Genomic DNA, 15,513 nt, shown 5'->3' on the forward strand with positions numbered 1-15,513 from the left:
GTGTGTGTGGAGAGGGGTGTGCATGTGGAGAGAGGGGTGTGTACGTGTGGAGAGAGCGGTGTGGAGAGGGGTGTGTGTGTGTAGAGAGGGGTGTGTGTGTATGGAGAGAGTGGTGCATATGGGTGTGGGGGGGTGTATGGAGAAGTTGGGGGTGTGGAGAGTTGGCTGTGTGTGTGGAGAGTTGGGGTGTGTGTGTGTAGAGAGAGAGTTGGGTGTAGGTGTGGGTGTGTGGACAGTTGGGTGTGGTTGTGGGTTTATGGAGAGTCGGGGGTGTGTGTGTGTAGACGTTGGGTGTGTGTAGACGTTGGGTGTGGGGGGGGGGGAGGAGGGGAGGCAGCTGTGTGTGTGTCCAGATAGCAAGTGTGAACAATCTGGTCAGGGGCAATAGGTGCCTATATAAGACAAAGCCCCGAATATGGGGACAGTCCCTATAAAATCGGGATATCTGGTCACCCTAGAAGAGTGTGTGTGGGTGTGGGTGTGTGTGTGTGTGTGTGGGTGGAGAGCCTTTAAAAGGGTGGCACCGTCTGGCTTTTCTCCCTTTCCCTCTTGGCCCCCTCTTCTCCGGGGGCCTCGGACAGGTCGCCCTGGAGCCGTGTGGGGTGGGAGGGTGGGTCCGTGTGGGGCTGGGGACAGTTGTGTGCAGGACGGCGGGTGGGCGCTTGTTCACGCCTGGCTGCGCTGGTACCGGGCCCGAGTTTGTGGGTGTTCGTGTTGTGCTGGGAGTGTGGGGGGGTGTGTGTGGGGGGGGGGGCGCGCCCTGCCCAGCGCTGGGGTGTGTGTGTGGGGGGGGCCCGCCCTGCCCAGCGCTGGAGGGTGTGTGTGGGGGGGGCGCGTCCTGCCCAGCGCTGGGGGTGTGTGTGTGGGGAGGGGGGCGCGCCCTGCCCAGCGCTGGAGGGTGTGTGTGGGGTGTGTGGGGAGGGGGCGCGCCCTGCCCAGCGCTGGGGTATGTGTGTGGGGTGTGGGGGGGGGGGCGTGTCCTGCCCAGCGCTGGGGGGGTGTGTGGGGAGGGGGCGCGCCCTGCCCAGCGCTGGGGTATGTGTGTGGGGTGTGGGGAGGGGGGCGCGTCCTGCCCAGCGCTGGAGGGTGTGTGTGGGGTGTGTGGGGAGGGGGCGCGCCCTGCCCAGCGCTGGGGGTGTGTGTGGGGTGTGTGGGGAGGGGGCGCGCCCTGCCCAGCGCTGGGGTATGTGTGTGGGGTGTGGGGAGGGGGGCGCGCCCTGCCCAGCGCTGGGGGGGTGTGTGGGGTGTGGGGGGGGCGCGCCCTGCCCAGCGCTGGGGTATGTGTGTGGGGTGTGGGGAGGGGGGCGCGTCCTGCCCAGCGCTGGAGGGTGTGTGTGGGGTGTGTGGGGAGGGGGCGCGCCCTGCCCAGCGCTGGGGGTGTGTGTGGGGTGTGTGGGGAGGGGGCGCGCCCTGCCCAGCGCTGGGGTATGTGTGTGGGGTGTGGGGAGGGGGGGCGCGCCCTGCCCAGCGCTGGGGGGGTGTGTGGGGTGTGGGGGGGGGCGCGCCCTGCCCAGCGCTGGAGAGGGGGGGTGGGGGGTGTGTGGGGAGGGGGCGCGCCCTGCCCAGCGCTGGGGGTGTGTGTGGGGTGTGTGGGGAGGGGGCGCGCCCTGCCCAGCGCTGGGGTATGTGTGTGGGGTGTGGGGAGGGGGGCGCGCCCTGCCCAGCGCTGGGGGGGTGTGTGGGGTGTGGGGGGGGGCGCGCCCTGCCCAGCGCTGGAGGGTGTGTGTGGGGTGTGTGGGGAGGGGGCGCGCCCTGCCCAGCGCTGGGGGTGTGTGGGGGGTGTGTGGGGAGGGGGCGCGCCCTGCCCAGCGCTGGGGTATGTGTGTGGGGTGTGGGGAGGGGGGGCGCGCCCTGCCCAGCGCTGGGGGGGTGTGTGGGGTGTGGGGGGGGGCGCGCCCTGCCCAGCGCTGGAGGGGGGGGGTGGGGGGTGCGTTGTTCTGCAAGGAGCATTTCTAAAACCCTTGGCTAGGGGGTGCAGGGCTCGGCCGCTCGCTGGTTCCCAGCGCTTCTTCCCAGTGGCTTCCCTGGTCACATGGGCTACGCGTGAGAGTTTAAAAGCGCCTAAAACCCTTCGAGCCGGTGCAGAAGAAGCTGGTGGCTCCATCGTCCGAGGAGCGAGGCTGGGGCGTGCCGGGCGCTGGAGCGGAGGCCGCCGGCGGCGGCGGGCGGGGAAGCGCTGTAAGTACCGCGGGCGCTGGGAGCCGGACAAGACCCAAAGTCGGGTCACCCCGGATCTGGATCCGGCCCCTTCCCGCGCGGGGGGCTGCGCCCTGCCTTGGGCAGGGACATCCCTCCATGCAGCGCCGGGAGGCTTCTGCGGAGGGGCCGGGGGTTTCCTTGCAGGGTCGCCCAAGGTGCCCACTGGGGTGCGCGGCTTTTCGGGACCCCCCCCCACCCCTTGTCTGATGCGTCTGGCGGGTGGGCTGCTTGGTCCCCAGCCCTGCTCTCGGCTTGCCGTTCAACACGGGCATCGGGGGAAGGGGGGCCGGGGGGGGCTACATGGGGTCGTTAGTTTTTTGTGCAGAAAGCCAGGGCAATCGGCGCGGAGCCGGCAGCGGCGCGGGCGCGCTCTTTGAAGCGAGGAGACGGGCAGGGAGCGGGGTGTGGTGAACGGAAAGTGGAAGCTTTGCCTTTCGCGATTGATTTGCAGCCCGGTTCCCTGGCTAGACAATTAGCTGGCGCTTCTCTAATCTTTTTTTGGTCGGCTCGGCTGTGGCGGCCAGGGGTCAAAGGAGGCAGCGACCCAGTGTCAGGCGTCCTCCGCGGAAGCTATTCTGCATTTCTGATTGATTAGTTCGAGCGGAAATGCTTTCTTCCTTCCTTGGCTTTTCTTCCCACTGTCTCCCCCCATTCCTCGCCCTCTGTCTCTTTTTTTTTTTTTTTTATCAACCATCTTCGGCTGCATGCCTGTTCTCCCACCTTGGGTGGACCGGAGTTTCCCTCAACTCTCCCAAACTTGGGTGGAGACAGGAGTTTAATTGCCAGGAGCTGGGCTCCAAGGCCCCTGCACCCGGCCGGATTTGGGGTGTGGGAAGAGACACAGGGCCTGTCTTCCCTAAAAGCACTTCTTTAAACAGGAACATCAAAGGGACTGGACCAGCTCTGCTCTGCGAGGGACTGGAGCTCCCTGGGCAGGCATGCCCCTGGAGCTCAAAGACTGGCTTAGCTTTGCCATGCCCAGTTGCAAATGGAAGGGTTATTTTTTTGGGAAGGCAGCGTCCCCCTATACCTCGGAAGTTTCACAGGGTTCTTGTCAAGCCCAGACCAACCTCTTAAAGCTGCGCTGGAAAAATATTCCTCCCCTTTTGAAGTCTAAAATTGTTGCATGGGGTGGTGGGCCTTGGCAGGAGAGAAGGGGTTGGAGCTTATTCTTTATTTAAGCATTGAATGGATTCTCAGCAACAACCAAAAAAGAGACATTTTGCGGCAGGCGTGTGTGTGAGTGTGAGATACACACAGACTTTGAGGCACTAACCTTTCCCTCTTCTGCTGAGCCCTCTGACTTTGTTCCTATCAGTCGGCCTTTGTGATGGTGTGTGTGTTGTCCAGGGGTCAGGCTGAGGCGGGGGGTGGGGGTGGGGGGTGATCTGGAATGTTTTGGGAAAGAATTCGACAAGCTTGTTTCCTGCTGGCCCGTTTCTCCCCCCTCCTGCCATGCCGGTGCTGGCTTGGGGTGGACTTTTGCGGGGCGATGTTTGGGAACGAGCACCCGCCGCGCCGATATGTGTGATAAAGTTTGTTCTTCGGGACAGTTTCTGCCTCCTTCGCGCCCCTGCCCTCTGGGCTGAGGGCTGTGCAGTGACCGTGATGCAAGTTGAGAAGTTCTGTGGGGAGAACCTCCCAAATGCCCAGCCATTGCAACCGGCATCGGGCTGAAACTTGGGCAGCAATTTTCCCTTTCCTGTGCCGTCTCGCAGCAGTGTCCGTGATTGCAAATGCTGGAGCTGAGGCTGCCCTGAAGTTCTTTGTAAATTATAGTGAAATCTGCTTTTTCCTTGCTCTTATTAAAACGACCACCAACCACCCCAAAGTTACATCAAAATAGTACCCATCAGGGGAGTGCTGTGCTGGGAATGGATGCTTTTCTTTCTGTGAGGGTGTTTGTCGGAAACTAACATTTGGAGCGGCTGGGGAACTGTTCTTCCTCTGCTAGGTGATTTATCCCAAGCCGGAGTACTGGAACTACTTTGCAGGACCTGGTTTCACACACACACATCTGTGTCCGCCACCCTGAGTCCCTAAGCTTTCCCCGTACCCTGGTCATAGAGGCGTGTGCTGGGTTGTGTATTGTTTGCATGAGCTGCAGAAAGTGTCTGGGGGATGGTGCTCTTGGGAAAGCTGTTTGCTTGCACTCCGCCTGGGCCTGGCTTGGACCTCCCTTACTCTGTTCTGTTCAGGTCAAACCCCCTGGACTTTCTGCGAGAGGCTTGACAAAGCCCTGGCTGGGATGGTTTAGTTGGGATTGGCCCTGCTTTGAGCAGGGGGTTGGACTAGGTGACCTCCTAAGGTCCCTTCCAACCCTGAGATTTTATGAGAGTTTTGCCTGGGTACCTAAGCGCGGGATTTGCTGGTGTGTGTTCTGCCATGTTACTGGCTGCCCCCCTCACCCCTCCACCTGGCTTCACGGTCGAGTCCAATGGGCTGGTGCACCTTTTCGCTCGTGCTGCAACACAGCTGGCATCAAAGACACGGGAAGATTCCCACCCCCTGGGAGCCCCACATATGTGGGCCCCTCTGATTCCGGCTCCCTACTGCCTGGGAGCACAGTGAGTTTGTTGCGAAAGGGTAACTTTGCCTAGTATGTGGGTTTGCCGCAGGGATAGGCGCATGGGACTCAAGACTCTCTGCACCTGCGTAGGGCCCTTTAGGGCCAGGGCTGGTTGGAACAATCCTATTGTGTTGGTCTGAATTAGGCTCTGAGAGCCTGATCCCACGAGGGGTTGAGCTCCAAGTCCATGAGGGTCCTCATCACCTGCTAGGGGTGCAAAGCCCGGGGTGCAAAGCCTGGCACATCCTTAGGGCACCGACATCCAGCTAACTGAGCCCCTTTCAGAGAGCATGTGCTTCTCGGGGCACGTAGGTCTGCTCTCCACAGCTGTGAGTCCTTATATGTAAGGAGGAAGAGAAGAATATCCCCTTGGCTTGCGAGGCAGGGCTGGCGCACCCAGGGGCGCGTGTCTCCCAGTACCATGGCCACCGCGCCTGACCAATGGGGCTGGCTGAATGATGTGCTGGGGCAGGTCAGTATCTGAGTGCTCCCCCTGGAGTTCTGCACTTGGGTGCCTTCGCCAGCAGCCCATGCGGCGCCCTCTCCAGGCAGCGAGCAGAGTGGCAGGGGCCTTGCCCAGACCTGGCCCTTCCCTGCCTCTCCTTGGGGGGCTGGCTTGGGAGAAAGTGCCCCCTTTCCCTAGACACTGGCACTACCGGTGCTTGGAGGCTGAGGTTAAAGCCCCACAGCTCTTAGAATGAGCCGGGATGAGAAGCACCTTTTAGATCCGCTCCTGGGCACCAATGCAGGGCTGGTCCCTAGAGAGAATTTTAGTGCCACCTTTAAATGCCCCAAGAGATGGGCTCCCGTTCTTTCCCCTGGTGACACTAACTAGATCTCCCGCTGGGGAAGCTTCTCCCAACGCTCAGCCCAAAGTTCCCCTTAATGTCAGCCCACTCTAGCTAGCGAGCCCCCCATGCACTGCGCTAAATGTTTCCACCCCCTTTGCAGATTAGCATCCAGCCCGGCCCGTCAGGACTTGCGTCGCCAAGTGAGACAGATCCTAGCTCTTCTAAGTTTTCCATGTCAATCAATCCCTCCTTCCCCTGCACTGTTTTTGTTCTTGGCTTTTCAGAAATCCTGCCAATTTCACCACTTTGTTCTGGTGATGCAGTGCCCAGGCCTGGCTGCTGTCTGTTCTGGGTACGTTTGCCTCAAAGCTGCGCAGGGAAGGACGGTTAGCGGCATAGTGGCTCCTCCTCTGTGACAAGAAGCTCTGGCAGCACCAAACCAGAAGACGTCCACTCTGTTCTAACCTCTGGTCCCCAAGCAAGCATAGGGTTTTGTTGCGACTAAACGAGCCTAGACAGATGGCTGTCCAGCCTCTGTCCCCTGATCAATGGGCGGCCATGGTGAAAATTCCTCCCTGCTCCCAAATTTGGCCATGTGGTTTATTTGTACTCCCCCAACCCCTAAACGTTCCATCTGAGAGCAATGCCCTGGTGTGCTAGGCACTGCGTGTGCATGGAGGAAGTGACATCCCAGGCCCCAAAGAGCTTACAGTCTCAATAGACAAAATAAGCAATGTATGCAAGAGGGGGAGGAGTATTCTTCCTATTTTACTGATGGGAAAACTGAGGCCTGCTGTGATTTAAGTGATTTGCCTGGGATCACATGGGGAGTCTATGGCAAAGCCAGGATTTGAACCCAGGTCTTGTGAGTCCTAATCCAGTGCCTTAACTACAAAACCAGCCTAGTTGAGCGCTCTGTCCGAGCGACTGAGAAGCCCCTGTGTACCCCTCCGGTATCCTTGGTACCCAGCAGTAACCGTCAGTTTGGTTGCTTGGCCAGGGTGGGGTGATGTGAGGGGATGCTGGGTGCCCCTTGGCACAGAAGGACTGAAACACATTGCTGTTCATGATAAAGGCCTTGACAGCTCAAGTATCGGGTAGCTGGACTCTGGCACTGCAGTGGTGAGATACCTCTGCCCCTGTGGATTTCTCTGGGGTTCCTTGTTACCGGGCTGCAGACTTCCAGCAGCAAGAGCAAGCTCCCTGGTAATGTCAGTCCCGGGAAGAATTGTCCAGGAGTGATCTCTTGGAAAATGGCCCTCGTGGCTGCCCCCTGCTCCTTTTGTGTCCCCAGGGGGCATCGTGACATGATGGCGAGGCAGGTCACTAGAGCACAGGGGAAGTTCAACACGGCAGGTGTTTGATGCCCCGGCAGGTGTTTTAGTTCTGCAGAAGGTGGTCCCGGGCTGGGCCCCAGGTCAGGATCTCGCCCTTGGGAAGTACCGCCCCTCTACCAGCTGCTGCCGCATTGACCATCACTTCCTTGGAAAGCGGTGACTGACAGGAAATGACATCATTGGACACACACCAGAATGACGCTATGCCTTTGCACTGCGGCAGGCTGGGATGATTTAAGGGGTCTCAAACCCAGCAGGGTCAGGCCTGGCCAGAACTTGCGTGGGAGCCCGCTGAGGATAACCCAGGTGCCGCGTTAAGGCGGTTTGGTAGTTCACTTTGGTGGTGCTATTCCCCCTGAGCTGGTGCTGATCCAGTTCCCTCGAACGCCACCAGGGGGCACAGGTGCTGCTAGAATGTTTTTTGGAAGAGGCTTAAAAGTGAGCTGCTGCCCGACTGTTCGGGCTCCTTGAAGGCCCCATGGTGTGTTTTGTAAGTAGAGCGTCCACCCCACTGCACAGGCCAGATTCCCATCTGGATAAAACTGCCGCCTTCCTTCCTAAATCCCTCCCGCCTTTACCAGTGGATGGAGCATATTGGTTTCCTGTTTCTGTAAAACCTGGCTTGAGAGACCTTGGATCAATGTCTTTGTGCTCGCTGTGACCTCAGTGGCTGAAGCACTGGGGTCAGGTACAGCAGCCCTAGGTGAGTTTCTTTTCAGAGAGACAGAGGAGACGGAAGGGGCCGGACAGGCTGGGTGTCTCTGGGGGATATTGGAAAGAAGGGGCCGGACAAGCTGGGTGTCTCTGGGGGATATTGGAAACTCAAGAAATGCGGAGTGTGATTTCAGCTTTCTCGAGTGGTCAAGCAAGGAAACCGTGCTCCAACCTGGGGTGAAGTTAGGGTTGGCACTTGAGGTTAGATTCAAGGCTGGATCACTGTGTGGGTTCAGATTTGACCTGGGGCGGTGATATGATGTATTCCCCTATGCTGTTTCCACACGGTCATGTCCCAGAACAGCAGAAACCTTGTGACACAGCTGATTTCATGAACTTTTTTTTTTTTTGCTATCTCAAATAGGATGCACATGTGTCCCCACATATGGGTGTGTGTGTGTATATAATATATATACAAATAATGCCTTCTGCCCTTAACATTTATTACTCTACGAATCTATAAAATATAACACCTATTGTGTATTGGAATGCATTTTTCCTGTTGCAGCAAACCTTATAAAGAGACATTGTATTTATATGCAGGTTTGGGATGATTCACTGTCTTTCATGAATTTTGATAGTTAATAACTTTGCTATATTTGCAAGTATTTTTTTCCAGTGTTTATCTACTTAAAGTTTTGCACAGCAGGAAGTGGAAAATCTTCAGGTACCTACAGTTTGTTCAACATTTCATGACATCAGAAATCCAGATTCTACACTAAAAATCTTATACTGTTATTAATATTTTGAAAGATTTAAAACTAACAATTTAGAAATTAAATGCCTTCTGTGATGAAATACTGAAATATTTGCAGGAGCTACTGTCTGTCTATCATTAGCCCTCAACTAATATTTCAGAGAAATGCTGACATTCATCACAAACATCAGTTCTGTCTAGACAGTGTTTGCCAACTGGTTTTGCATGTTGCACCTAAAATGATTAGAACCGAAAGAGATTAGAGAATGAAAATGTGTTTTCTCTATGTTGTCAGTTTGTTTACAGTGTGTCTCTGACAGCACTTTGACTAGTCTAGTCACTTTTGCTGGCTCTCCTTTGTGTGTATGTATTATCCTTTCCCCAGCTGTTGTGTGGGTCTTTCACACAACAGAGGAAAGAAAAATGCTTAAAAATGTGTTGGTTTATATTAAAGCCACACAGATTGGCAGGGTGCCGAGGACTTTGGAACGACTTTGAACTCTCTCTGTAGAGGTTTGACAGGTGTCCCGTTAAAAGTGCACTTTCCGTCAGCCCTGGCAGAGGAGCCCCCTGCCAACGATAACCCTCCCTCTGGGAGAGCCCTGAACGAGCGCCCCAGCGTGGTGTTGAGAGGTGAGTTGTGTTGCGGGAGGCCGATGAGCTCTGGAGCTAGGGTTCTGATCGCCAGTGATGCTTTGAGAAAGAGAGTGAGTGGCCAGGAGAGTCTGGTTCCCAGCCTGGCAGTGCCATTTGTTTGGAATATTGGTTGTTTCCAGTCCCAACGGTTCTGTGTTGCCGTGCATTGTCGAAGGGCTCTCGGCAGGAGAGGCAGCTTCTAATGTCCCTGGTAGATGAAGTGGTTCTCATGCCGGTGACTTTCAGCACCCCCACAGGGTTGTTGCCAGGTTCATTGCTGCTCATAAAACACGTTGAGCTCTCTGGATGAAAAAGCTGTGGCCGACAGAAGAATTAACGTTCGCTCCAGTGGCCAGGAAAATCGCCTTTCTCTTGCCTTTTGGGTATTGCGCCGTCTGTCCCTGATTGGGTTAAAGGAGCCAGAGGATCATGATCAAGCATTTCTGTAAGGAAGCTGCAGTTGTTGAAGGCGCTGTGACTGCTCTAGGAATTGTGACCTCCCATCTCTGAGCGTTGTGGAGGGGCCATGGGAGCCATTAAATATCTCGGAGCAGTGTGGAGCTGGCTGGGTGTAAGCAGCGTGCGACGCACACAAAGCGAGGGGCTGAAAGTGCCGCTGGAAATGCCAGGTGAGGCGGAGACGCTGAAGGCAGGATTTCTTTCTGATGCTGGAAATGCTGCTAGGCAAGAAGCTGGGCTTTTTTCCCTGTGGAACTTGTAATTAATATGGATGAGCCCAGAGCGTGCCTGGGATCTGTGTGAATACATGGGCTACATCAGAATGTGGGTCAGTGCAAACCACAATAAGCAGGGATGGATTGGGCTAGGTCACTGATATGGACCTAGCAAGAAGCGTGACCCAGTGGTTAAAACAAGACTCATGGAACCTCTTGAGTTCTTCTCACTGACTCTGCTCTTGACTCCCTGTGTGACCTTGGTCAAATCACTTAACTTCAGCTTCCACATCTTTAAAATGGGATAATATTTACCTACCTCAACAGGGATATTCAGGCTTAATTAAATGGTCTAGGTAATACTTAGTCCTTCCATGAGTGCAGGGGACTGGACTAGACGACCTCTCGAGGCCCACCTGTTGATCACTTTAGATAAGCTATTACCAGCAGGACAGTGGGGTGGGAGGAGGTATTGTTTCATATTCTCTGTGTGTATATAAAGTCTGCTGCAGTTTCCATGGTACACATCTGATGAAGTGAGCTGTAGCTCACGAAAGCTCATGCTCAAATAAATTGGTTAGTCTCTAAGGTGCCACAAGTACTCCTTTTCTTTTTCCAATCCTACAGTTCCATGAAGTGCAACCAGGACCATGCAGATGCACAAATGGAGAGAGACATTGTGGGGGAAAGAATGTGTTTTCAGCTGCTATATTCGTAGGGCTGGGAACAATCCCAGGAATGGGGTGCTGCAGGTTAAGCAATGAGCACCCCAAAGGGCATGGAATGATGGTGGGGTCATGGGCATGGCCCTGCCACACTCATCATCAAAGCCAGTTTGACGACCCCACTCTCAGCCCCTAGGTTGTCAGCAAGGTTTGAACCCAATGCCTTCGCTGCCAACATACAGACTACTGCCACTTGTGTGAAAGATGGAACTCTGTCAACCGGTAGCAGTAGTAGGCTGTTATCCTGCATGTGGACCAGTCTCAAGAAGGGGGCACTTGGCACACACTCCTCAAGCATGTCACTGGTGCACTCTGCCAGGCCAGAGCTCTCCAGCCCCACGGGTCTCTGAGCAGCCCTGAATCACCTACAGGCTTCTGGGTGGATGTGTCATGCACTTGCAGCTTCATGGACTGGGTTTGATGCTGCTCTCAATTTTACTGCTGTAGATTTGGCCGAGTCCCATGGACTCATCGTGACAGGGCGCATGTATGGCTTGGGGCCTGCTTGGAGCTGGGGGAGTGATTGAGGGCAAAATGTGACCTTTGATCCCCATGTGGATCTGCTTTAACCGCACAGTGGAGCAATACATAAAGAAGGCTTAAGAGCTACCTGCCTATCTATGACCAGCTCCTTCCCCGTGCTATGCTGCCACCACTGAGAGAGCCCTGCATTTATGCTCCAGCTGATTCCCCACTTGAGCACAGGAATGGGGCTGCTGGCTGGGTGAACTCAGTGAGGGCTCCCTGGCTTGATCTGAGATAGCCTGGAAGTGGGGGATGCCAAAGCACGGGGAAAAAGACCAGTGTTATTCCCAGGCACTTGGAAATGGGAGTAGGGAATAGCTGGAGGGGATCCTGCTTCATGAACTGCCCCGTTTTGCTGGGGGGCGAGTTGTGTTGCATTGAACTGCTGCACCTTGGGTTGCATTTGCAAGCAACATCTGGGGCGTCCTGGAGCAAATGCATCACCAGGCACAGCCCTGTGTTAGCAATGTGTCTAAACCCAAATAAATACTAACTAGAGGAGCTGTCTGCTCTTAGTTACCCAGGTGTAAATGCTGAGTAACTCCACTGACTTGGAAGGACTCTTGGCACTCAATAGTACTGGGTCTTCAGTGGCTTCCGATCTGAGCATCAAAGGTGCTGATGAGGAGGGTGGTTTGTGGTGGTTGGGAATTGGTTAGTATCCCTTTAAATAGTTTGGCAGCCCTCCAGCGGGCACTCGCTGTGTTGTGTGTTACAGACCCCTGCGGTGTGTCTCCATAGCTAAGCTTTGCACGTTGTATGTTTAGTAAACATGAAAAAAGAAAAGGAGTACTTGTGGCACCTTAGAGACTAACACATTTATTTGAGCATGAGCTTTTGTGAGCTACAGCTCACTTCATCAGATGCATCCTGTGGAAAGTTAGCCCATGTGGTTCCTTTATCACGCTTGCTGTATTCACCCCAAATGGCCCAGCGGTGCCACACTGCTCCTGGGCCGTTCCTGAGCGTGTCCCCCCGGCCCTGCAGAAGCCCACCGGGCCGGCTTGGGGCAAGAGAAGATGTGATGCTCGTTTTGATCTCTGCCTCTGTCTGCTAATGAGCTCTTTAAGGGCGTCCTGAAAGGCCTTTTTCACAGACTGCAGTGCGGCTGCGGTTGCCCCAGGACAGAGCTGTAGATTAGCAAAACTGACCTAGGGTTGCCTCTGTTCAAAGCCATGCACGCAAAGTGGCTGTTTGATGCTTTATTTGATCAGCTACAAGAAGCATAAAGTTTCCTGCACTTACAAGGGTGGGGTGGAGGTCCTTAGGCTCCAATTGGAAGCAAAGGGAGTTCTCGCTGCTGCCTATAGGACACTGTGGAGAAGGCAAGTTGAACACTGGGCTCATTGTAGCAGGATATTCTTCTTCATTCATGACATAAAACGTGCTGCTCGTACAAACGCCCGCGTTCTCCTGTCAGCCTGTTCCTGCACGGTCTAAAAATAATGCTGGCAATGAAGAGGCAGCCTGTGCTCTCCAGTGGTTAGGACACAGGACTCGGGTTCAGAGGGCCTGAATTCTAGCCCAGGCTCGGCCACCGGGCCACTTTGGGTGAGTCACTGAACGCCTTTGGGCCTCGCTTGCCCTGTCTTTGAAACGAGGATTAAACCCTCCTCCCTTCCGAGCAGGAGCGTGAGGTTGAATCAATGACTACTTGGAAAGCGCCGTGAGCCCCCCGTGTGGAAAGTTCTAGGGAACAATCCTCAGTGTCCTGGCCAAGCTGCCCCAAAATAACTACAAAAAGAAAAGGAGTACTTGTGGCACCTTAGACTTTTTGCGGATCTGGACTAACGTGGCTGCTACTCTGAAACAAAAATAACTAATGATTTGGGGGAGGAGGGTCTCAGTTCTTGGGTCAACAAGTTTAGATGCCTGGGTTTCAGAGGGTGGGTTCTTGGCACTGTCTGATGCTCAGGGCCTTTCGGGGCATCACAAGTTGCTTTTGAGAATCTCTCCCAATGCTCTCCCGCCCTGAAATCCGGGAGCAGTAGGAGAGGGTTTCATCTAGACCTCCAGCTGTGCTGGACAGCGATTGATATTTTTTTTGACAGCTTCCTAGCTCCACGCTACGGAGCTGCTTGCTTGTAACCCATACCCTATGCATGTGCCATCACTCCAGCCCGCATGTGTTCCACAGACTCGCCTTTACGTGCATACTCCATGACGCCTGCCTGCCTGCTTGCCGCAGAAGGGGCTAAAGCGGTGCTCTCCTGTGAGTCCGCAAAAGTACTCGCTGGATGGTCTGTGCTCTGGGGACGATGGAGGCCTTTCTGTCTCCTGTCTCCCCTGTCGCTCCAAGGGCTCTGGAGGGTAGGCCAGTGTGTCGCTCCTGTTCAGGTTGCCAATTTTGGTTGGAGGTATTCCTGGAGATTTCATCACATGACCTATTATTTAATTCGAGATGAATTCCTGGAGACTCCGGGACAATCCTGGGCAACCCTCGTTTCAGTCCAGATAGTGTTAGTAACTTGCCAGGCTCCTGGCCAGGCGGGGGAATCTGGCTTTTGTCTGAGAAGTGAAACAAAGTACTATAGTATCACGGCCACAGGGCCTCGAATGCTCTAATCGGAGGACTCCCACTCTGCCGTGGATTCGCCATGTGACCTCTCTTTGCCACAAGCTGGGAATGGGGGACAGAGGATGGATCACTTGATAATTACCTGTTCTGTCCATTTCCTCTGGGGCCTCTGGCATTGGCCACTGTCGGCAGACAGGATGCTGGGCTAGATGGACCTTTGGTCTGACCCAGTGTGGCCGTTCTGATGTTCAGTCATTTCTCCTCTCTGAACCTTTCTCTACCCATCCATGAACTAGGGACGATACCACGATGGATGGGCTAGTGTGGGTGAACAGCATTGCCGCCCCCTTGCGTGGCATCAGGACTTCTCCGTTGCATGCCATAACTCCAGCTCTGCCAGCGGAGGTTCTTTCTCAGCTCCAATAATCGAGGCCGGGGCTTTCCGGTTCGGCGAAGTTCTGAGTGTCGCAGTGGGGCCACGGGTGCGCAGCTTGGCAACAGCCGGGAGTTCCCAGGTGCCTGTGGACATGTCTGACAACACGGTTAAGTAGCCGCTATTAATCAAGACATCAGGTACCCGTAGTTCACACCCCCTTGGCTCTGAGTTCTCTCAGGGATGTCCTGTCCCAAGGGTGGTGAGAAGCCTAGTTTCCAAAGCCAGAAGGGACTGTTGCAATCGTTAGTCTGACCTCCTGCATAGCATAGGCCATGGGACTTCCCTGAATTAATTCCTCACTGAACATTATTTAAAAATTGTGCTAATGAACCTCAGTCTAACTGTGACCTTCTCCCAAGTGTAGGCACAGGCTAACTGCTGGGTTGGGTTCCATCCCACACTCCTCCCCGGACCAGCTATACTGAGATAAAAGGAAATTACATGGATCTATGCTAGGAAAAAGGTCAGAGTTAGCTAACACTGCTAGCCAACTCCCACTTTTCCTAATCGGAACAACCCCTTGGATACATCTGTGCTGCAAAGAGATGGTGGGTCTGGATCACAATAACATCTGGAGACCTTCTTGTGCTGGGCGCACACTCGGTCTCTGCCCCAAAGAGCTTCCAGTCCAAACCAAGAAGGCAAAGGGTGGGAGGGGGACACACAGACAGTGAGGAAAAGGGACTTGCCCCAGGTCACATGGGAGGCCCGAGGCAGGGAGCGCACCCATGTCTCCTGACTTCCTTCCCATATCCACTAGGCCACGCTGCTGATTGTTTAATGGTGACCTCCTGGCGCGCGGGGTTAGGATGTTGGTACGTTGCTTTGAGATCCTTGGCTGGATGGGTCGAAGGCAAATGCACAGTGGCACCAAATGACACCCTCCTGCATCCCCCCCAGTCCCCTGACCAGTGTGGGATCCTAGGTTGCCGGGAGACCATTCCCATCTGTGGATTGGTCAGTATTCCCCATCTGTAAGAGAGGGCTGGTCGTTCTGTCCTACCTCCCTCGGGAGTGGGGGTCTGGGGCACTCCCAGGGAGGTAGGTCTGAACCAACTGCAGCTTGGGTCATGCTCTGAGATCGTTGGGCAGAAAGGATGGGGGAAAGACCCAGGATGGCTGTATATTGTTTATAGGAGTTGTCATGGCAACCTACCTCCCTGCATCACATATGGTGACATGTAACCCCCAAGGGTCCCTGTGACATAGGGAGGCATCCTTGCCCATGTGGGGAAACTGAGGTACGGGGCGATTCTGTGACTTGCCCTAGGTCACGAAAGGGGGGCCTGTGACAGAGCAGGCAACAGAAACCCAAATCTCCTGAGTCCCAGTCCTCTGCTTTATCCCCTTACCCACTGTTCATGTGGTCACGGCCCAACTCGGTTAAGACATGAGTTTATTATTTGAACCCGGTCTGTGTTTGTGCAGAGGGGACACTGTCTCTCCACTGCCCACACTCCCCTGCCTGTGTGTCTGTTGCTGATCCTTCAGGTGATTGACCATGTGAAGGGTGACAGCTGAAATGCCATTCGGAGCCTCCACATCGGTTCTCCCTTGCCGAAGCCTTGCCCAGCAGAAAGATGCTTTCCCCAGACGCTAGCCCTGCAAACTCCCTCTGGCTGGGGCCCTTCCTGCCTCTGGTATTGTGGAATAAAGACCCTGTCATGCGACCGGCAGTGCCCAGTCTGGTGA

General features: G+C 55.1%; 1 protein-coding gene across 2 annotated transcripts in view; it reads left to right on the forward strand.

The window, feature by feature from the left end:
- The first annotated feature begins 2,007 nt into the window (after positions 1–2,007).
- Positions 2,008–15,513, forward strand: part of CNTFR (ciliary neurotrophic factor receptor) — a 454,874-nt gene continuing 441,368 nt past the window's right edge. The window contains exon 1 of one of the 2 annotated variants that reach the window (XM_048850260.2): positions 2,008–2,178. The gene's annotated coding sequence lies outside the window, so the exon portion shown is untranslated. The remainder of the gene's footprint in view (positions 2,179–15,513) is intronic. The other variant, XM_048850258.2, reaches the window with a different exon arrangement.

Source organism: Caretta caretta, chromosome 5 (assembly GCF_965140235.1).
Source record: "Caretta caretta isolate rCarCar2 chromosome 5, rCarCar1.hap1, whole genome shotgun sequence".
Classification (NCBI taxonomy): Eukaryota; Metazoa; Chordata; order Testudines; family Cheloniidae; genus Caretta; species Caretta caretta.